General features: G+C 44.8%; 1 pseudogene; it reads left to right on the forward strand.

Annotated features, from left to right (window-relative positions):
* The first annotated feature begins 391 nt into the window (after positions 1-391).
* Positions 392-486, forward strand: LOC143828091 (U6 spliceosomal RNA; annotated as a pseudogene).
* Positions 487-19,869: the final 19,383 nt, after the last annotated feature.

The following is a 19,869-nucleotide window of genomic DNA, read 5'->3' on the forward strand; positions in this document are numbered from 1 at the left end:
GCCACAGCCACCCCCGCCCCCGCCGCCACCGCCACCGCCGCAGCTGCAGATGCAGGCACATCCTGAACCAGAACCACAGCAGGAGCTACCACCAGAAGACATAATCTTGTACAGTTGACTCATAGGAATGCAAATGATCCGAGCACCCCCTCCACTGGATCTGCCCCCTCCGCAGCAGCTACAACAAGTCATTTTGGATTTCCTTGGAGGGTACCTATGAAGCAACCAAAACAGAAGGCTTGTTCAATAATGTTGAACAAACAAATGCATCTTGGATGAAGGGCCAGTGGGAAACAGAAAATCACTACAGTTAGATCACCAAACACAGGGACATCTACGGCTTTTTTGGTGGCTGGGTTCCTTAAACAAGGGAATTTGCTGTACCATTTCAGTTCACTTTGGCAGCATATATACCAACATTGGAATAATGTAGAGAAGATGAGCATGCCCCCCATGTAAGAATGACATGCAGCTTTCCCTATTTTTCATACTGCACTCTGATAGAGTCTGCAACTGTGGTGCAGGCAGTATAAACACTCTGTTACAAGATGTATATCATATGGAGATATTTCCTCTTTTAGTATATCTGAGGGACTGTCTCTCCAAATTGAAGAGCCCTATGATCAGCTAATTCTAACTTGTTAGTGGTCCTTGGCCCCAACTAGAAAAGGCCCTGGCTCCAGTATAGTGGAATGAGATTCCAGCAAAGATCTGGTCTCTACTGGAACTGTCAAAGTCCTGAAAGGCCTGCAAAATGGCGTTTTCCCTCCAATCATATGGTTGAGGCCACAGTGTAATATCAAAACAGACCTCTCTCCCCTACTCCCTATTTCCACCCCCACCACTAGAGTTTGGATATTCATACCCACACATCTATCTTATAATTATGTTTAGTGGGATAGTCCACTTTTAAAAATAGAAATTAGGTTTAAATGTTTTAAACTACATATGTATGGATTTTTCATATGTTGTCAAATGTCCCAAGATTGTCATGAAAGAGGGGCAGCCTACAAATCCAGTCAATCAATTAATCAATAATAGATTAATTAAATCAACATTAGAAGATAATAGCAAACCTACCAGCCTTTTAGTCATGAAATGTTATGTATCTGTGATAGATTTTCACAGTTGTTCCTATGGGAGGGAGGTTAGCTATTTTCTATATTTTTGTACTCTGCTTAGAACTAATAAATTAAGCCATATGTGGTAGATAGATAGATTTCAGCCTAAAGCTATGACTGGATTATTTGCCCTTAGGGATATTTGGTGATAGAGAATGGAAAGTGGGATTGGTGGATGATGTGGTGATGTCATATCTGGGTAAAGACCTGGAAGTAACATTAGCATGTCATGCAATATTCTAGGTATTCACCCAGTCCCTATGGTAAAGGCTACAGAGATTGTGAGGAAGTCCCAAAGAATCATGGATATGGTAACAGGAAATGATATCACTGCATCTACAATATCACCCTTCCCCCTGTTTTCTTCTGCTGTGAGTGTTTGGGAAAGCTAACTGGGTATTTCCTTGTTGTAGAAATCCTCTTAGTAGGAAGAAGGAAAAATGAATAATGTTAAATTAGGCATGCAAAAACTTGAGTTCAAAAGCATACAGTCAAGCACACAGCCAAGAAGTTCACTGGAAGACCTAGAAATTCATTGTAAGTTCACTGGAAGGCCAGATCATCATCTCTCATCCTAAACTCCTACAAAGAATGTCATGTGAATTAAATTTTGAAGCGGAACCTGAGATCCATGGAGGAAGGGCAAGGGAAGTGATAAAAACCCTATTTATATACAATCATGAGCAATGGATCTTCACACCATTGGTCAGTTTCGGTTTAATTTCTGTGAAAGAACCCTTGCATAATTTTATGGTTGGGGCTCACCACAATATGAGGAACTGTATTAAAGATTAGCAGAATTAGGAAGGTAGAGAACCACTGCCATAGGGCCTTCACCGCAACACAAGAGCCAAGGTTCTTTGCCCAAGCCAGCCTCTCCATAACAACCATGGATTTCCTTGGTGGTCTCTCTTCCAATTGCTAACCAGGGCTGAACCTCCTTAGCTTCTGAGATCTGACAAGATTAGGCAAGTCATTAAGTATAACATAGCTGAAAATCTAAAATTTATTTCAATTAAAAAAAAATAGTGATTCTTATATCATCCCTCTTGGACAATTTATCTTTTACAGTTCAGTTAGTTCTATTGCAAAAGCCTATGGTTGCTTCTCATAAAATATTAAGCCTCTTGTGGCGCAGAGTGGTGAGGCAGCGATATGCTGTCTGGAGCTGTCTGCCCATGAGGTTGGGAGTTCGATCCCAGCAGCCGGCTCAAGGTTGACTCAGCCTTCCATCCTTCCGAGGTCGGTAAAATGAGTACCCAGCTTGCTGGGGGGTAAACGGTAATGACTGGGGAAAGCACTGGCAAACCACCCCGTATTGAGTCTGCCATGAAAACGCTAGAGGGCGTCACCCCAAGGGTCAGACATGACTCGGTGCTTGCACAGGGGATACCTTTACCTTTACCTTTACCTAGTTCTATTGCAAAAGCCTATGGTTGCTTCTCATAAAATATTACAATGGATTTCTGCCTGGGGAAACCATATGGGACACTTAAGATGGTGCCTTTGGATGGACTTTCAAAAAGGAAGGCCACACCTTCTTCTTATTAACTCTGGCCTCAACCATTGGCCTGGCAGAACATGTCAGTCTTACAGGCCTTGTGGAACTGATTAAGAACCCGATTATCTGTCTAAAATGTCACATTATATAAATGAATAGACCTGCCAACCTCCAAACCCCAAGCTCAGGTGGGACCTGAAGGTCTTCTAGAATTATAAATGATGTTCAGAAGGTAGAGATCAAATTGCCTGGAGGAAAAGATTGTGTTGGTGGACTCTATTGCATGCATTTCTACTGCATTCCTCTCCCCCCCTCCCAACAACAACAACAACAAAACATAAATCTTCACCCTTTTCAGGTCAACCCCATAAATCTTCTGGAATTTCCCAATCCAGAGTTGGGAACCCTATGAAACTACCTCAGACACTTTGGCAATGGAACATACTAATTCCTATATGTTTAGGAATAGGCTGCCTAAGGAGGTGGTGAGCTCCCCCTCACTGGCAGTCTTCAAGCAAAGGTTGGATACCCACTTTTCTTGGATGCTTTAGGATGCTCTGGGCTGATCGTGCGTTGAGCAGGGGGTTGGACTAGATGGCCTGTGTGGCCATCCAACTCTATGATTCTATGATTCTATGATTCTATGATTCTATCTCCTTGCTTTGAAGAGAGAGAGAGAGAGAGAAATTGTACTTACCCTGTTTGCAGATTGAATGAAGTCCAGTGAAGTCAAGCGAATGAAGAAGCTGGCCCACAAAGAGCCTTTTTATACTGTGCTAAGCCATCTGCCCCAGGAAATGAGACAATGAGGAGAATTGAGAATTCCTTCTTTACGGAACATATGTTTTTCCGCCTTTGGGATCTTCCGGTTAAGATTTCCTCCAGTCAATGTTCACCTTTTTCATACGCACAACAACAAAACCCTCACTGTGATGAGGATAATAATCCAGAACATCCTGTATCAACACTCCAAGGCAGAGCCCAGAAGACATTCTTTTAAAAGATATCAGAACTCAAGCGGGAAATGACATTCAAAAGACATTGCTCATGGCCCATCAAGAAGTTCTTTATGCAGGAACAGGTATCTGTAGCAACTAGACTTGCATCTCACCCTTGACTTTAGATGTAGGTGATCCATTTGGCTGCCTCTAAATCTTTTTTTTTTCTCCTAATAATAAAGTACCATATCTGCCAGGCATTTGGTGATGCCGAAGAAAAGCCCATTGTAATTCACAGACCAGTCTGGCTCGATTTGTTGGAAGGTACCATGTGAATGAAGGAAGAACTGAGTTCCAGTTCTGATCTCCATCTCATGCTTCGGGTTCGTACATACGTTGCGCATACTATCTCGGCAAAAACCAAAGAAAAGTGGGGGGGGGAAATGTAACCCCAAAATTGAATCCAGAAACAGATGGTTAAATAATTCCAAATCTGAAGAAGAAGAAGAAGAAGAAGAAGAAGAAGAGCTGGTTCCTATATGCCCCTTTTCTCTACCCAAAGGAGTCTCAAAGTGGCTTACATTTGCCTTCCCTTTCCTCTCCCCACAACCGACACCCTGTGCGGGAGATGAGGCTGAGAGAGCCCTGATATTATTACTGATAAACAGCTTTATCAGTGCTGTGGCAAACCCAAGGTCACCCAGCTGGTTGCATCTGGAAGAGTGCAGAATCAAACCCATGCCACCAGATTAGAAATCTACACTTCTAAGTACTACACCAAGCTCACTCTGTATGGCCCTCTAATGACCTTTCTTAATATCTAACGAACATCAAATATAGAGAAATACATGTATTTAGTACAGTTGAATTGATAATGGTCCAATATTGGCCTCAAAACCAAATATCATTATGTCAAATATGACCCTAATGTCCCTAATTATGTCAAATATGACCCATATGCATTTTGACCAAACTTCCTTCTTCATTTGTCAGGTGTGCTGTTCCAGACACTGCAATAGTAGTACAATAGCTTCTAAAACTTGGATTAAGTTAAAATTGCTTTAAAGAACAGAGAAGGGGGGGAATTCATAAAATTAGTATGCATTTTCAAGATATATTTTAGTTTACCCACTTATCAACATTATCTGTGACACAGGAGAGTGATATAATTTCAAAGGTCCCATATTAAAAAAACTTCTGCCTTAGCTGCATACATGTGCTTGAAATGATATTCTGGCAGTATCCCCCAAAATTGTTCAGAATAACATATAATTCAGAACAATATATGGTAGAATATTTTTTTAAAAAAAAAACCCAACAACAACCCTTTATTCAAAGAATAATTAGGATTCAAATATTCAAAACTATTTTTAAATACCTGGTTGAGAAAGCCTGCCCCAGAAGAACCCCTAAGTTTCAATCAGTGTATTATTATTATTATTATTATTATTATTATTATTATTATTATTATTATTATTATTATTATTATTATTATTATTTGAATTTCTAGCCTGCCACTCCTGTGAAGACTCATGCTTGACATCTTTCAGTCCTGCTCAGAAGATGGAAGATGGGGGCACCTTTGCTTGATACCCCCCAGGCCAATTTTCGGAAGAGCAACTTGGAAACAAATTTGGTACCCTTACCTCAAACCCTGCACCCACCAGACCACTGAATGAACTTTGACTAGATTTCCAATAGATTTTACTGCCCCCGTAGGCCATAATGGAGCTGAATATATTTGGAATTCCTGAATATTTGGTATTGGCATCTGAATACAGATGAGAGCATCTGTAATTGGTATAGAAAATACTATAAAATACCAGTAAGGGTATGGGGGAGGGATATTTTTACAGGGGGAGGGTTACTACACTGAATTCACATGCCTACTTCAGGCGACCTTGAAGAGCCAGTTTGGTGTAGTGGTTAGGACTGCGGACTTCTAATCTGGTGAGCCGGGTTCGATTCTGCACTCCCCCACATGCAGCCAGCTGGGTGACTTTGGGCTCTCCACAGCACTGATAAAACTGTTCTGACCGAGCAGTAATCTCAGGGCTCTCTCAGCCTCACCCACCTCATGGGGTGTCTGTTGTGGGGAGAGGAAAGGGAAGGGGATTGGAAGCTGCTTTGAGACTTCTTCGGGTACAGAAAAGCGACATATAAGAACCAACTCTTCTTCTTCTTCTTCTTCTTCTTCTTCTTCTTCTTCAGTAATCTCAGGACTCTCTCTGCCTCACCCAACTCACAGGGTGTCTGTTGTGGGGAGAGGAAAGGGAAGGCAACTGTAGGCCGCTTTGAGACTCCTTCGGGTAGAGAAAAACAGTATATAAGTATATAAGGACCAATATAAGGAGAGGAAAAGGGAGCCAATTGTCAACTGCTTTGAGATTCCTTTGGGTAGAGAAAAGCGTCATATAAGAACCAACTCTTCTTCTTCTTCTTCTTCTTCTTCTTCTTCTTCTTCTTCTTCTTCTACCCACCTGAATCTAAAAGTACATGTTATTCAAGAGGGGATTATACAACTTGGTCCCATGGTACCTTGGTTAAGAAGCATCTGTCATTGCCACGACAGCTCATACACTGACCTGCATCGCCCAATATAGTAAGGACTTTGCCAAACTGAGACCTGAACACACTTTTCAAGTCATGCAGCAATCTCTTTTGAATAGCCTTTTGAAAAACACAGTCGGACACACTGAAAGAAAAAAACAAAACTTTTCCTCCCGTTCAGCTATCAGTTGGCCTCCCTGAAATAGCATGGCAAATCACACTGCATTAAGCTTAAATCAGTTACAGGGAACTGGAGTTGGGAACAGGAGTCTGGGAACAGGAGTTGGGTGTAGATTTTTCTTCCATATTGGAGGACAGGGTTTTCATATGCCACCATCTTTGTTCACCTTTCTTGCTGTTTTGGTTGGTCATCAGAATGTAAGAAGAGTCCTGTTGAATCAGACGAAAGGTCTATCTAGTCCAGCATCCTGTCTCATATACATGACCCATTACATGGTAAAGAAGCCAAGGCCATCCCCTGAATTTTGCTCCTAGATCTGGAATCCAGAGGCTTAGTGCCTCTGAATGTGGAGGTTCCCTTCAGTCACCATAGCTAGGAGACATTAACTGACATCCTCCATGAAGCTATGAAATCCACTTTGAAAGCTCCACTTTGAAAGCTGTTTATTCCTGTGACCATCACTCCATCCTCTGGCAGCAAATTCCGACTTTTAATCTCCCTCTGTGTAAAGAAGTATTTCCTTTTGTCCATCCAAATTTAGTATTCTGGGGAAGAGAAAGAGAGAGAGAAGTCACAAGAAAGGGATGCAGACAAACTGGAGCGTGTCCAGAAGAGGGCAACAAAGATGGTGAGGGGTTTGGAGACCAAGTCGTATGAAGAAAGGTTGGGGGAGCTTGGTCTGTTTAGCCAGGAGAGGAGACGACTGAGAGAGGATCTGATAACCATCTTCAAGTGTTTCAAAGGAATGAAGAGAATGAAGCAGAGTTGTTCTCTCTTGCCCCGGAGAGACGGACCAGAACCAATGGGATGAAATTAATGCAAAAGAAATTCCATCTAAACATCCGGAAGAAGCTCCTGACAGTCAGAGCGATTTCTCAGTGGAACAGGCTTCCTCGGGAGATGGTAGGTTCTCCATTCTTGGAAAATTTTAAACAGAGGCTGGAGAGCCATCTGACGGAGAGGCTGATTCTGTGAAGGCTCAAGGGAGTGGCAGTTACAGGGGATGAGCAATAGGGATGTGAGTGTCCTGCATGGTGCAGAGGGTTAGATGGGATGACTCCCAGGAGGCCCCTTCCAATTCTATTATTCTATGATTCTTTCATCTGTGAATAAGAAGTCCGTTCTGGTCTTCATATTGTCTTCTCCCCAAAACAGCTCTGGCTGGGCCGCTAGACTTCTGTAAGCACAGATACACATCTTGTTGTGACAGACCTCTGAAGATGCAAGCCACAGATGCAGGTGAAATATTAGGAGCAAAAACTACCAGAGCCCACAAACCAAGATACTCGTTCCACGTATCCCCTATGATGTTGTATGTAAACCGCCCTGAGCCATATGGAAGGGCGATATAAAAAAAGAAAAGAAAAGAAAATGGCAAAAGCCAGTTGATTCTGGCCATGAAAGCCTTCAACAATGTGTTTCTTCCAAGGAGTTTGGGAAGGGTTTTTTTCCTTTGTTTTTATAGGATGTGTCTTCATTTTATTTTAATTGTTTCTCTATTGACGTGTAATTAGGGAGCTGCTTTTAATTCATGCTCTCCACGGTTCCCAGAAGTGACAAAATAGACTGTCCTGAAAGAAAGCTGGTCTTCGGAATGCCTTGGTTGCTCTTCTGGAAACCTTTCAGCTGCTTCTCACAAGAAGTGCTTGTAGCTCAGGCTTAGAGGAGACCGTTTGGAGCAGAGAGCCCCGGGTTCGATTCCTGGCATCTCAAGTCCAAGGCCCGATGGATGTGCAACCTATGCATTTGATGAAGGAAGCTCTGACTCACGAAAACTTATGCTGAAATAATTTATTTTAGTCTTTAAGGTGCTGTTGGCCTTCTGTTTTCATGGTAATGATCCAACTGGAATTATTGCCTGGAGGGGTTGTGGCTCAGTATGACCGATTATGCACTGGGAATTCACTGCCCCAGCTCCCGGGCAGGAGCACAAATCGGGGGCGGATGAGGCACACCAGGCCAAATGCTCCCCCGTGTGGGTGCAGGAAGAGGTGGGGCAACCTGCAACAACTAAAACTCCAGCCTGCAGCCTGGCATGAAACCTTCAGTGCGTAAATGGTCTATCTGAGGATTTTTCTTGGCAGGCAGAAGTTTCCAGGTTCAATCCCCAGCAGCTCCATTTATAGCACCAGGCAGGAGATGACGTGAAAAACCTCTCCTTGGGGATCTGATGAAGAAGAAGAATGAGAATCGGCTTTTATACCTTGCTTATCACTGCCCGAAGGAGTCTCAAAGTGGCTTATGGTCACCCTCCATTTCCTTTTCGCCAGCAGACACCCTGTGAGGTAGGTGGGGCTAAGAGAGCTCTGACAGAACTTATTGAGATAACAGCTCTAACAAAACTCAAGGTCATTCCGTTGGCTGCATGTGGAGGAGCCGGGAATCAAATCTGGCTCTTCAGATTAGAGGCTACCACTCTTAACCATGACACCACACTTTTTCAATGCTACAGAATTATTAGACAATACTCAGCCCTTCATGGACTGAGGATCTGATTTATTATTAAGCAGCTTAATGTGTTCATGTGTAGAGAGCCAGTTTGGTGTAGTGGTTAGGAGTGCGGACATCTAATCTGGCATGCCAGGTTCGATTCTGCGCTCCCCCACATGCATCCAGCTGGGTGACCTTGGGCTCGCCACAGCACTGAGAAAGCTGTTCTGACCGGGCAGTGATATCAGGGCTCTCTCAGCCTCCCCTCCCTCACAGGGTGTCTGTTGTGGGGGGAGGAATGGGAAGGCGACTGTAAGCTGCTTTGAGCCTCCTTCGGGTAGGGAAAAGCGGCATATAAGAACCAACTCTTCTTCTACTTCTGTCACCAGTCCTACTTTTCTTCTCATGTGGTTGTGTGTGTGTTCACTGTACTTATACAATTAACCCAGAATAATCCCTGGACACCTGGTTGTCTGAAATTATATCCATATATGTTCAGTTGGATTCCACACTGCCTCAGGTGTATTGCAATTTCATGATAGGCTTTTCCTGTGGGAGTTCTCAAATGACATTGTGGCGGGTAAAGAAAGTTTCTTCTCTGTGTTTTATTGCATGAACCAGCCTTCCTTGATGTTTTTTATTGTTGAGAACCTCCTAAAATATTCTTCAAGCTCTGAGAAACCCTAGAGGTGGCATGATGATGCAGAATATGGTTTGGAAGCAGAGCTGTGTACATGCCCACCTGGGGCCCGGCCCCTTCCCACCAAGCCAGTTTGGTGTAGTGGTCAGTAGTTTGGACTTCTAATCAGGCAAGCTGGGCTTGATTCCGTGCTCCCCCACATGCAACCAGCTGGGTGACCTTGGGCTAGCCATGGCATTGGGCTAGACATGGCCTCAGCGGCTCAAGGAGGCAGTGGTTCGCCCTCTTCTGAAAAAAACATCGCTGAATCCGCAGGACCCCGCCAGCTACCGCCCGGTATCGCATCTTGCATCCCTGGGCAAGGTGGTTGAGAGGGCCGCCGCGGACCAGCTCCTAGCATTTTTGGAGGAAACTTCGGCCCTTGATCCATACCAGTCTGGCTTCCGTCCTGGCCATGGGGTGGAGACCGTGCTGGTCGCCCTGACAGATGATCTCCGGCGCCAGCTAGACCGGGGCGGGTCGGCCATTCTCGTGTTATTAGACCTGTCAGCCGCATTTGATGTGGTTGACCACGAGCTCTTGGTTCACCGCCTCGCTGATACTGGGATTGGAAGGGTGGCTCTTAAATGGCTATCCTCCTTTCTAGAGAACAGGTCACAGAGGGTCGCTGTGGGGGAGGAGTTATCCGACTCCTTTGCACTCCCATGTGGGGTGCCACAGGGAGCGGTGCTCTCCCCCACGTTATTTAACATCTATATGCGTCCCCTGGCTCAGCTGGTACGGAGTTATGGGCTTGGGTGTCATCAGTACGCTGATGATACCCAGCTCTATCTCTTGATGGATGGCCGGCCGGATCTCCCCCCAGAAAAATTCGCCAGTTGTTTGGAAGCAGTGGCTGGATGGATCAGGAGGAGCCGCCTGAGACTCAACCCCTCCAAGATGGAGGTCCTTTGGCTAGGCCGAAGGGAGCAGGAACAGGAAGCGCGTCTTCCCTGCCTGGACGGGGTACAATTGTCATCTGTGCCCCAAGCCAGGAATTTGGGAGTGATTCTGGATACCTCACTTTCCATGGAGGCCCAGGTCACTAAGGTAGCTCGGACGGCGTTTCTCCATCTACGCCAAGCTCGGCTACTAGCGCCCTACCTGCCCCCGGAACACCTGGCCACTGTGATCCATGCAACGGTTACTTCTAGATTAGACTTCTGTAACTCGCTCTACGCGGGCCTACCCTTGTCTCTAACCCGGAAGTTACAGCTGGTACAGAATGCAGCTGCACGGGTCCTCACTAAATCATCTTGGAGGTCCCATGTTCAGCCTCTGCTGAAGCAGCTGCACTGGTTGCCAGTTTGTTTCCGGATTAGGTTCAAGGTTTTGGTATTAACCTTCAAGACTATACGCGGCTTGGGTCCTGCATACTTGAGGGACCGCCTATCTCCTTATGCCCCCCGCAGGGTACTTCGCTCTGCGGGTAAGAATCTGCTGATGATCCCAGGACCCCGGGAGGCACGCCTGGCCTCGACAAGGGCCAGGGCCTTTTCGGTCCTGGCCCCTACCTGGTGGAACGAGCTCCCTGAAGAGCTGCGGGCCCTGTCGGAGCTCTCTGAGTTCCGCAGAGCCTGCAAAACGGAGCTCTTCCGCCAGGCGTTTGTCTAAGGCCGGGTGATGGCCCGGGGCTAAGATCGGACCCCTCTCCCCGGAGGGGGGAGGCCAGTACTAGACTGACCTGGTTCCCCAGATTGTTCCACCCTATGCCCAATTATCCATCCGTTCCCTTCTGCTCATCCAGTGGGCCTGTACGGGAATAGTTTCTTAATCGCCATCATTGTGACTCAGTCATTATTTTAATGGGGTTTTAATGGGGTTTTAATGGGGAATTTTAATGGTTAATATATTGTATTTGTATTAGAACATTGTGAACCGCCGCGAGCCGGTTTCCGAGAGCGGCGGTCATACAAATCAAATAAATAATAATAATAATAATAATAATAATAATAAAGCTGTTCTGATCAAGCAGTGATATCAGGGCTCTCTCAGCCTCACCCACCTCACAGGGTGTCTGTTGTGGGGAGAGGAAAGGGAAGGCGAATGGAAGCCACTTTGAGACTCCTTTGGGTAGAGAAAAGTGGCAGATAAGAACCAACTCTTCTTCTTCTTCTGTTCAATGCACCCCATCACACCACCATTCTGTGCTCTTCCCTCTGATTTCATTCCTGACCCTCTTCCCCTCCCCCCCCCAAGTGTACTGGACATGATTTTTTAAAACAGAAGAAGAAGAAGAAGAGTTGGTTCTTATATGCCGCTTTTCCCTACCCGAAGGAGGCTCAAAGCGGCTTACAGTCGCCTTCCCATTCCTCTCCAGCAGAAAAAACAACCTGTAGTTTATCGTGTTACAACACTGTGTCAAAATTGAGAAAAGCAGCAAATAAGAACTAACTCTTCTTCCTCTTCAGTGATATCAAGGATCTCTCAGCCTCACCCACCTCACAGGGTGTCTGTTGTGGGGAGAGGAAAGGGAACGTACTGTAAGCCGCTTTGAGACCCCTTTGGGCAGTGAAAAGTGGGGCATAAAACCCAATTCCTCCTCCTCCTCCTCCTTCTCCTCTTGTGGTTCTCCTCTGTCATTCCAAATGCTCAGAATGAAGTCAAGTTGAGAAAGAGGAGGAGGGGAAGGAGAAGAAGATTTGCTTTTCATACCCCACTTTTCAGTTCAGGAAGAAGTCCCAAAACAGCTTACAAATGCCTTTCCCTTCCTCTTGACACAACAGACACCGTTTGAGTTTGGTGGGGCTGAGAGACGCCCAGCAGAGACGCCCAGCAGAACTGCTCTGTGAGAAAAAGTCCTAAGACAATTGTGAGTAGTCCAAGGTAACCCTGCTGGTTGCATGTGGAGGAGTGAGGAACAAACCTGGTTCTCCAGATTAGAGTCCGTCAATCTTAACCACTAGAAGAAGAAGAAGAAGAAGAAGAAGAAGAAGAAGAAGAAGAAGAAGAAGAAGAAGAGTTGGTTCTTATATGCTGCTTTTCTCTCCCCGAAGGACTCTCAAAGCGGCTTACAGTCGCCTTCCCTTCCCACAACAGACACAAGGTGGGGCTGAGAGGCATGTGAGACTGAGAGAGCTCTGGCAGGAATGCTCTGTGAGAACAGCACTATCAGGGTTGTTACAAGTCCAAGGTCACCCAGCTGTCCCTGTGTGGAGGAGTGGGGAATCCAACCCAGCTCATGAGATTAGACGCTACCACTCTTAACCACTACACCAGAGGTAGTCAACCTGTGGTCTTCCAGATGTTCATGGGCTACAATTCCCATGAGCCCCTGCCAGCGTTTGCTGTCAGGGGCCCATGGGAATTGTAGTGCATGAACATCTGCAGAACCACAGGTTGACTACCCCTGCACTACACCACACTGACTGTCTGCTTGCTATGGGAGAAACATGGACATTAGAACGGTTTGTTCATGAGTTCAAGAGTTCCAAGAAGAAAGACAGTATCCCATTAGCCGAGGGGAATGAGAGGAAGCCCATTTCTAGGAATCTCCAGTATGTTAAAAACTCTGCATGTAATTTCCTACTATTGAATGACCATAATAAGAAAATGCCTCTCCCCTCTGTTGTGTTTGTGCATAGTCATAATTCGTATTATTTTTTTCTTAGACCACCATTTACCGACAGGTTAAAATTGTCACCGGGAGTCACCAAATGGAACCCCAGGAGGCTAAGCAGCACGAATGGAAGGTGAGACTCATCAATCCACATTCTTGAAAAGGATGCCTCTTTACCAAAGAATGATCTGGAGAAGTAGGTAAGAGGTTCTCTCAAGATGGAAGGCTCCATTTGGTCCACTGTGGCTGTGCTCTCCAGGACTCACCTGTGAATCAGGTAAGGGATGATCGACTGACTGTTTGGAATCTGCCTGTTTGGAATTTTATCCTTCCTCCCAAATCTATTTCTTCCTCTCAGATATAACCCAAGCTGTCATCCGTAACTTAAATAAATATAGGACAACGTTTGATACTGGTGGTACCTTTAAGGCTGACAAAGTTTTCCGGGGATAAGCTTTCATGTACGGGCTTATAACCAGAATACCCAGAATAAAAATAAAAGCAAGAGGAAACATTCACTTTGTGAATGTTCCTTTTTGTTATGAGCATTTAAACTTATTTATTTAAATAAGAGTAGGGCAGGGAGAGGTTCCTATTGGCAGGGGGGGATAAGGCCCGCAGTAATTTGAAGAACACTGTATGGGAGGGGGGAATTCACAGTCAGAATAATTTAGCAGTGGAATCAACTGCCTCAGGAGTTGGTGAGCTCCCCCTCACTGGCTGTCTTCAAGCAGCAGCTGGACAGATCCTTATCCTGGATGCTTTAGGCTGATCCTACATTAAGCAGGGGATTGGACTAAATGACCTCTATGGACCCTTCCAACTCTGATTCTATAATTCTATGATTGATTGATTGATTTGTTTTATATACTCCCCTAACCTGCAAAGTGGCTTGGGGTGCTGTATATCATATTAAGCAATATCAACAGTGAATGGTTCATTAAAATTGATCTAAAATCTAAAAGGATAAATTGAATCATTCAAGTTGGTATCTAATATCAAAAACATAATAGCATCATTAATAGTCTCATTTTGTCTTATGTTCTTCCGGAGCTGGAGTATAGTCTGGGGAGATCCTTTTGATAGGGAGAACTGGTTAGATGTTGGTAAGGAGTCCTCAGTACAAGATATAAGAAACAAAAAAATATTGATCTTTCCTCTTTCCATTGTTTCACGTTCTCTTGTCTGTGACATTTACACATTATGTTGTGTGCCTTGCTTAGGTGAACAGAGAAGAGCTGGGAACAGCTTTATTTTTAAAATTATTTTAGGCAGCCCAAGAATGATGGGATGTTTGGGGAAAAAAACAATTTGGGAATTTTAGTTGGTGGTGCGGGGTGGCTGGTATTCAGGTGAGTTTTCCTTTGATGTATCCTTTTACCAAAGTTATGCAGTAAATTCTTTTATTGGAAGCTAAACACACATATATCTGTGCTGCTTTATTTCTGCTGTACTATATTTGCTCTGCTAAATATCCAACGTATTTCAGGTTATGGGCCCAGACTATAAAGCAGCCATGTGTGTTTTAGCTTGCAGGGACCAGAAAGCAGTATATTTTTGAGAGGAATCAAGGTTTTTCCTTTTGACTGCAATTTTTTTCCCAACCTATTCAACTTGCAAGAAGGATTTTCCCTAGAGCCCACTTTGCAGTGAGACAGCAGGAATATTGCTATTGTTTGATGTCAAAGAGAGGAAAACCTATATCAGCAGAAAAAAGGAGAGTTTAAACCACATTCCTTATTCCAAAGAGATTGTATCTATGTATAATGGAAGCAACACAGCTCAATAGTCTGAAAATGAAAATACTTCCTCTATCAAGTTAAAAAGCTAAATGATTAGAACTGCCTAATATAGAAATTTCTGTGGACTGGAGATTCCAAACGTTTTGCATGCTATTAAAGGTGATTCCTTTTCAAGAGAAAGTGAGAAATTCTGAGATGACGATGATGATGTTATCCGTTCAGTCGTGTCCAACTCTCGGCCAATTCTGAGCTTCCTCAATCAAGTGAAGAGCACTTTCTGTTTCAATGGGGGAAGAAGATGATGATGATGTTATCTGCTCAGTCGTGTCCAACCCTCAGCGATTCTATAGGAAAGTCTTTGCCATGCACCCCTGTCTCTGACTGGTTTTTTTAGTTGGTTCATGGTCATCATAGTATCGGCTTTGATCCTGTCGAGCCAGCGGATCCTTTGGCGACCTTGAAGATCAAAACCAAAACCTTAAACCTGATCCAAAACACAACTGGCAACCAGTGGAGAAGGGCTGCACCACGAAAGACTGCTACAAAAAGTCTACTGAGATTTAATCAGCCCCTTCTGTCATTCAGTTGGAAGGAATAAATTCATTTTGACTTTTATGGTTGCTGGAAGTCTTTTTGTTTACATCTATCTGATAAGATCTAAATATCAGGTGCTAGGGAAATTCAAGAATTATGTTGCTGTTGTGAGAAATAAGTTCAATAAAGCTCCAAAGATCCTGTTTACAGACAATGGGGCAGAATATTCTGGCAGCGAGATCCGCAGGTCCCTAGAGGAGGAAAGAATAGAGCACAATACAAACGTGGCTTATTCTCCTCTGCAAAAGGACTCATCTGGATGCCTTAATAGAAGCCTTCAGGAAATGACACAAGCTGGTCTGCCTGACCTCTGCTGGACAGAAGCAGTAAATGCAGGGGGCATCAGAGGAGATGTGTTCCATAGTTAGAATAGGAACTTCCTGATGATTTTCAAATAATCTCCTCCACTTTCCTGGGTCAATAGGAGACTTCCTGCTCCTTTGAGCCTATTTCCTCCCTGCTTGCCACACAACAATGACTGCAGACGATAGTTTCTCTTCACAATGAAATTGTTTTATTCTTTAAGCTGCCTAGTGCTCAACTTCTTTGCAAATTTAAACTCTGCCAAAAAGACCCTTCGCTCTCATCCATTCGTGGCTGTTTTGACAATCATCGTTTCCTCTCTCCTTTCCTTTTTATTCTAAAATCTCCTCTCTTCATCGTTCTCTTCTTCTCTCTGTACTCACCAGGTGAGATGCTCAGCAATGGGACTTGCAGCAACAACTTGGCTGAGAGGAAGCCATATAAAACTGGCAGCTGCAGCAGTAAGGCCAGGAGGCGGCCAGAACAGGCAGGCTGAGGCTGCAGACTCTAGATTCATTTACAGAGTTTGGCCACCAGGGGGAACCAGTCACATCATCAAGCCCTGCCTGGTAGGCAGCTGAGACCAGGCTTCAGGGGACTTCTGGTTGGGTGAAAGGTTGAGATGAGGAGCAAGCCAGGAAAGGGGATTGGGAGAAAGACTCTGTTGCAAGACAGAGGATGTATCCCTGTTCAGGCAGTGTGGAAGAAAAAGAAAGGCAGAGGAACATGATGGGAGAACCTCCATCCCCTCCCCAACCTGAGGCCTTGCTGGTCTTCTAGTGTAGGGAAGGTTATGGTGGAGCAAGGATGAAGCAACCCAGACTGGGAGAACATCATGGGAAAACATAAGTTGGGAAAATTTAACTGGGCATTTGGAAGAAGAGTTGGCTTTTATACCCTACTTTTTGCTACCCAAAAGAGTCTCAAACTGGCTTACAATTGCCTTCCCTTCCTCTCTCCACAACAGACAACCTGCAAGGTAGGTGGGGCTAAGAGAACTCTGACAGAACTGCTCTGTGAGAACAGCTCTAACAGGTCTGTGATTAGTCCAAGGTCACCCAGTTGGCTGCATGTGGAGGAGTGGGGGATCAACCCCAACTGTCCAGATTAGAAGCCGCCAATGCACCACGTTGGCTCTCCCGAAATATAGCTCAGTATCCTCATCAAGATGCAAGTGCTTCATGGCAGATGTGTGAAAGGACCATGGCTCAAGCGTGAACGCAGACATTTTGAAAAGTGACATACAAAATATTTGACTAAAATTGAAATGGAAGAAGTACAACCCTGATGTATTTCAAAGATGCAGCCCATTGACGGGTGGCGATGATTCATATTTTGTTTGCATTAGGCATGTCCATGGTAAATAGATAGAGATAGAGATAGAGATAGAGACAGAGACAGAGACAGAGACAGAGACAGAGACAGAGACAGAGACAGAGACAGAGACAGAGACAGAGACAGAGATATTGTTGAACAATTGGAGAGTTATTTTCTTAAAAGTCCTCATTCACATGATAGACTAATAGTTTAAAGGTCTGACGCATTCTCCCTCAGAAAAAGGAAGTAATTAATATCCTATTTTACTGTGGGGAATTAATAACCTGAAATCTAACAACTTGCCCAAGGCTGGAGAACCTAGTATACCATAAGAACAATTTTGTTAATTGTCCTCTATGAAAAACAAATTTGTCCTGTTTTCCGGCTGTTCCTCAATTACATAGCATTCATATAGGGCAGGAGTATTTCCTGGAGGCAGTCAAGCAATATGCTCTTGCTATTTTTCCTTAGAGAGCCAGCTTTGTGTCGTGGTTAAAAGAGGCGTCCTCTAATCTGGAGCATCAAGTTTGCTTCCACACTCCTTCTCCACATGCAGTGAGCTGGATGACCTTGGGCTAGTCACAGTCCTGTCAGAGCTGTTCTCACAGAGCAGTTCTGTCAGAGCTCTCTCAGCCTCCTGTATCTCACAGGGTGTCTGTTGTGGGGGGTGGTGGAAAGAAACACAGTTGTAAACCACTTTGATATTCCTTCAGGCTATGAAAAGCGGGGTACAAATCCCAACTCTTCTTTTTCTACTAATCTTGGGGGGGGGCGGGGGTAGCTGTATTGTTCATTTCTTCGAAATAATTAATAGCTCGAGTTGCTCATCAAATGTAATTGTTTGTTCACCAGTATCGTAATTTAAAAAGTTATTTGGTGATAATGATTCTGCAGTTTTTTGGCTTCTCAAGGGATTGTGGACTCTGAATCAGGAACTTTTTCATATGAGATTGTGGAACTTTACCAAGTGGGATGCCTGGAGCCTTCTGTACTTGGGGGTCCCTTCAGTAGTATATGTGCCTATGCTTATTTATTCATTACTTAATTTGTGCATTTATTGTCAGGATCAGTCCCTGCTCTCTGCCATGATTACTGTTCAGTGAACCTGTCTGACTCCATCTTGTATGCTGTGCCTTTGCTGAAACGTTCCCATGTAACCAAAACCCATGCTTGTAGTTTTCCTTTGATTCCCCATTGCCTTGATCCTTGTATTTTCACACTGCATATTCTCCCCGCTGTGAAACAGTGTTGCCTGGTTCCTGTAAACGTCTTATCTGCTAGCCCAAGGCGCCGGCCTGACCAAGGCCGCGCTATCTTCAACACCTTGGTAGGAAGCCTGGGATACCCCCTGGGTGAGGGGCTCCCCCCTCCCTTGGGAACACTCAAGTTTTGGGCGGGAGAAAAGTATTGATAAGTGCCTACTGTTCTTGCATCGAACAAACTTGACTTCGAATGTTATAGTGAACTGATCTGCTGACAATTAAAGCTTTCTTCTTATAGAAGTTTTGGTTGTGAGTTTTGTCAGCGCTTGACATTTATACCCCACCCTTCCTTAGAGGCTCAAGGCAACTTACAAAATTTTAAAATATACAATAATTTGTCATGACCTTGGGATAAATGCTCTTGAACACACCAAGGCTGACAGAAGGCTCTTCATGGTGAGGAGTAAAAAGTAGCTTTAGTGGGAGGCTCAGGGAATAACTACAGGAACTTGTCATTACAGAGAATCATTGCTGAAGATGCCTCATCGAGAATTTCAGGGATTGATATACCCTCACCACCAGCCTCCCTTCCATGGGATTTGTGTGCCAAAAGGCATTCTAACTGAAAGGCAGTTTCTAGACAACAAAGTGAAACCATTCTTCAAATGTCTTAGCCTCCAAACAAGAAGAGCCAGGCAATGTCTTTTGCAGTACTTACAACACTAAACACTACCAACCATAACAGGAGGAACCTCAGAGACTGGAAGGAAGAATGAAGTGAGAAAGGGAGGCCAGAAGAGCCTCCCTGGGAAAAGAAGACCTCCTTACGTCCCCCTCAGATGAAGCCTACGGGTACATGACATAATTATTAAATACATATTTAAACTCTAAAATTCATAATTAAAATCAGTTCCATTTAGTCCACCTTCAGTCTGCCTTATCCTTATGGGAAGCTAGATGGTTGCAGAACTGAGGGGGAGCAAGCAAGTTCTTAAAGAACTTGTCTGGGGTAGACTTTCAAGCAGGGAGGCCAATATCTCAATGCTAATTCCAGGCCTCAGCAGTAGACCTGCTGTAGAGCTGTTGGAGCAGCTCTGTTCTACAGGCCCTAAGGCAGGGATAGTCAACCTGTGGTCCTCCAGATGTCCATGGACTACAATTCCCATGAGCCCCTTCCAGCGTTTGCTGGCAGCGGCTCATGGGAATTCCAGTCCATGAACATCTGGAGGACCACAGGTTGACTACCCCTGCCCTAAGGAACTGATTAAGGTCCCATTGGCCTCTGATCTCATCAGGTAGCGTGTTCCACCAGACTGGATGCAGGACTAAAATGACCTTGGCTCTACTTAAGGGCAATTTCACCACTTCGGGGCCAGGGACCATGAGCAGTTTTTGACTGCCATATCTTAGCACCAAGGTTGACTCAGCCTTCCATCCTTCCGAGGTCGGTAAAATGAGGACCCAGCTTGCTGGGGGGTAAACGGTAATGACTGGGGAAGGCACTGGCAAACCACCCCGTATTGAGTCTGCCATGAAAACGCTAGAGGGCGTCACCCCAAGGGTCAGACATGACCCCGTGCTTGCACAGGAGATACCTTTACCTTTATCTTAGCACACTTTTTGGGGGGTGGGGGCATGTCTGATAACATGAAGTGTCTTGATGGGTGGGGGGTACCATCAGATGATACAACCCGGAAGTGATGCCCATCCATTCTAGGTATTGTCAGAAAGGCTATCATTCTCAAACTATAG

This window comes from Paroedura picta, chromosome 1 (genome assembly GCF_049243985.1).
Source record: "Paroedura picta isolate Pp20150507F chromosome 1, Ppicta_v3.0, whole genome shotgun sequence".
Lineage (NCBI taxonomy): Eukaryota > Metazoa > Chordata > Lepidosauria > Squamata > Gekkonidae > Paroedura > Paroedura picta.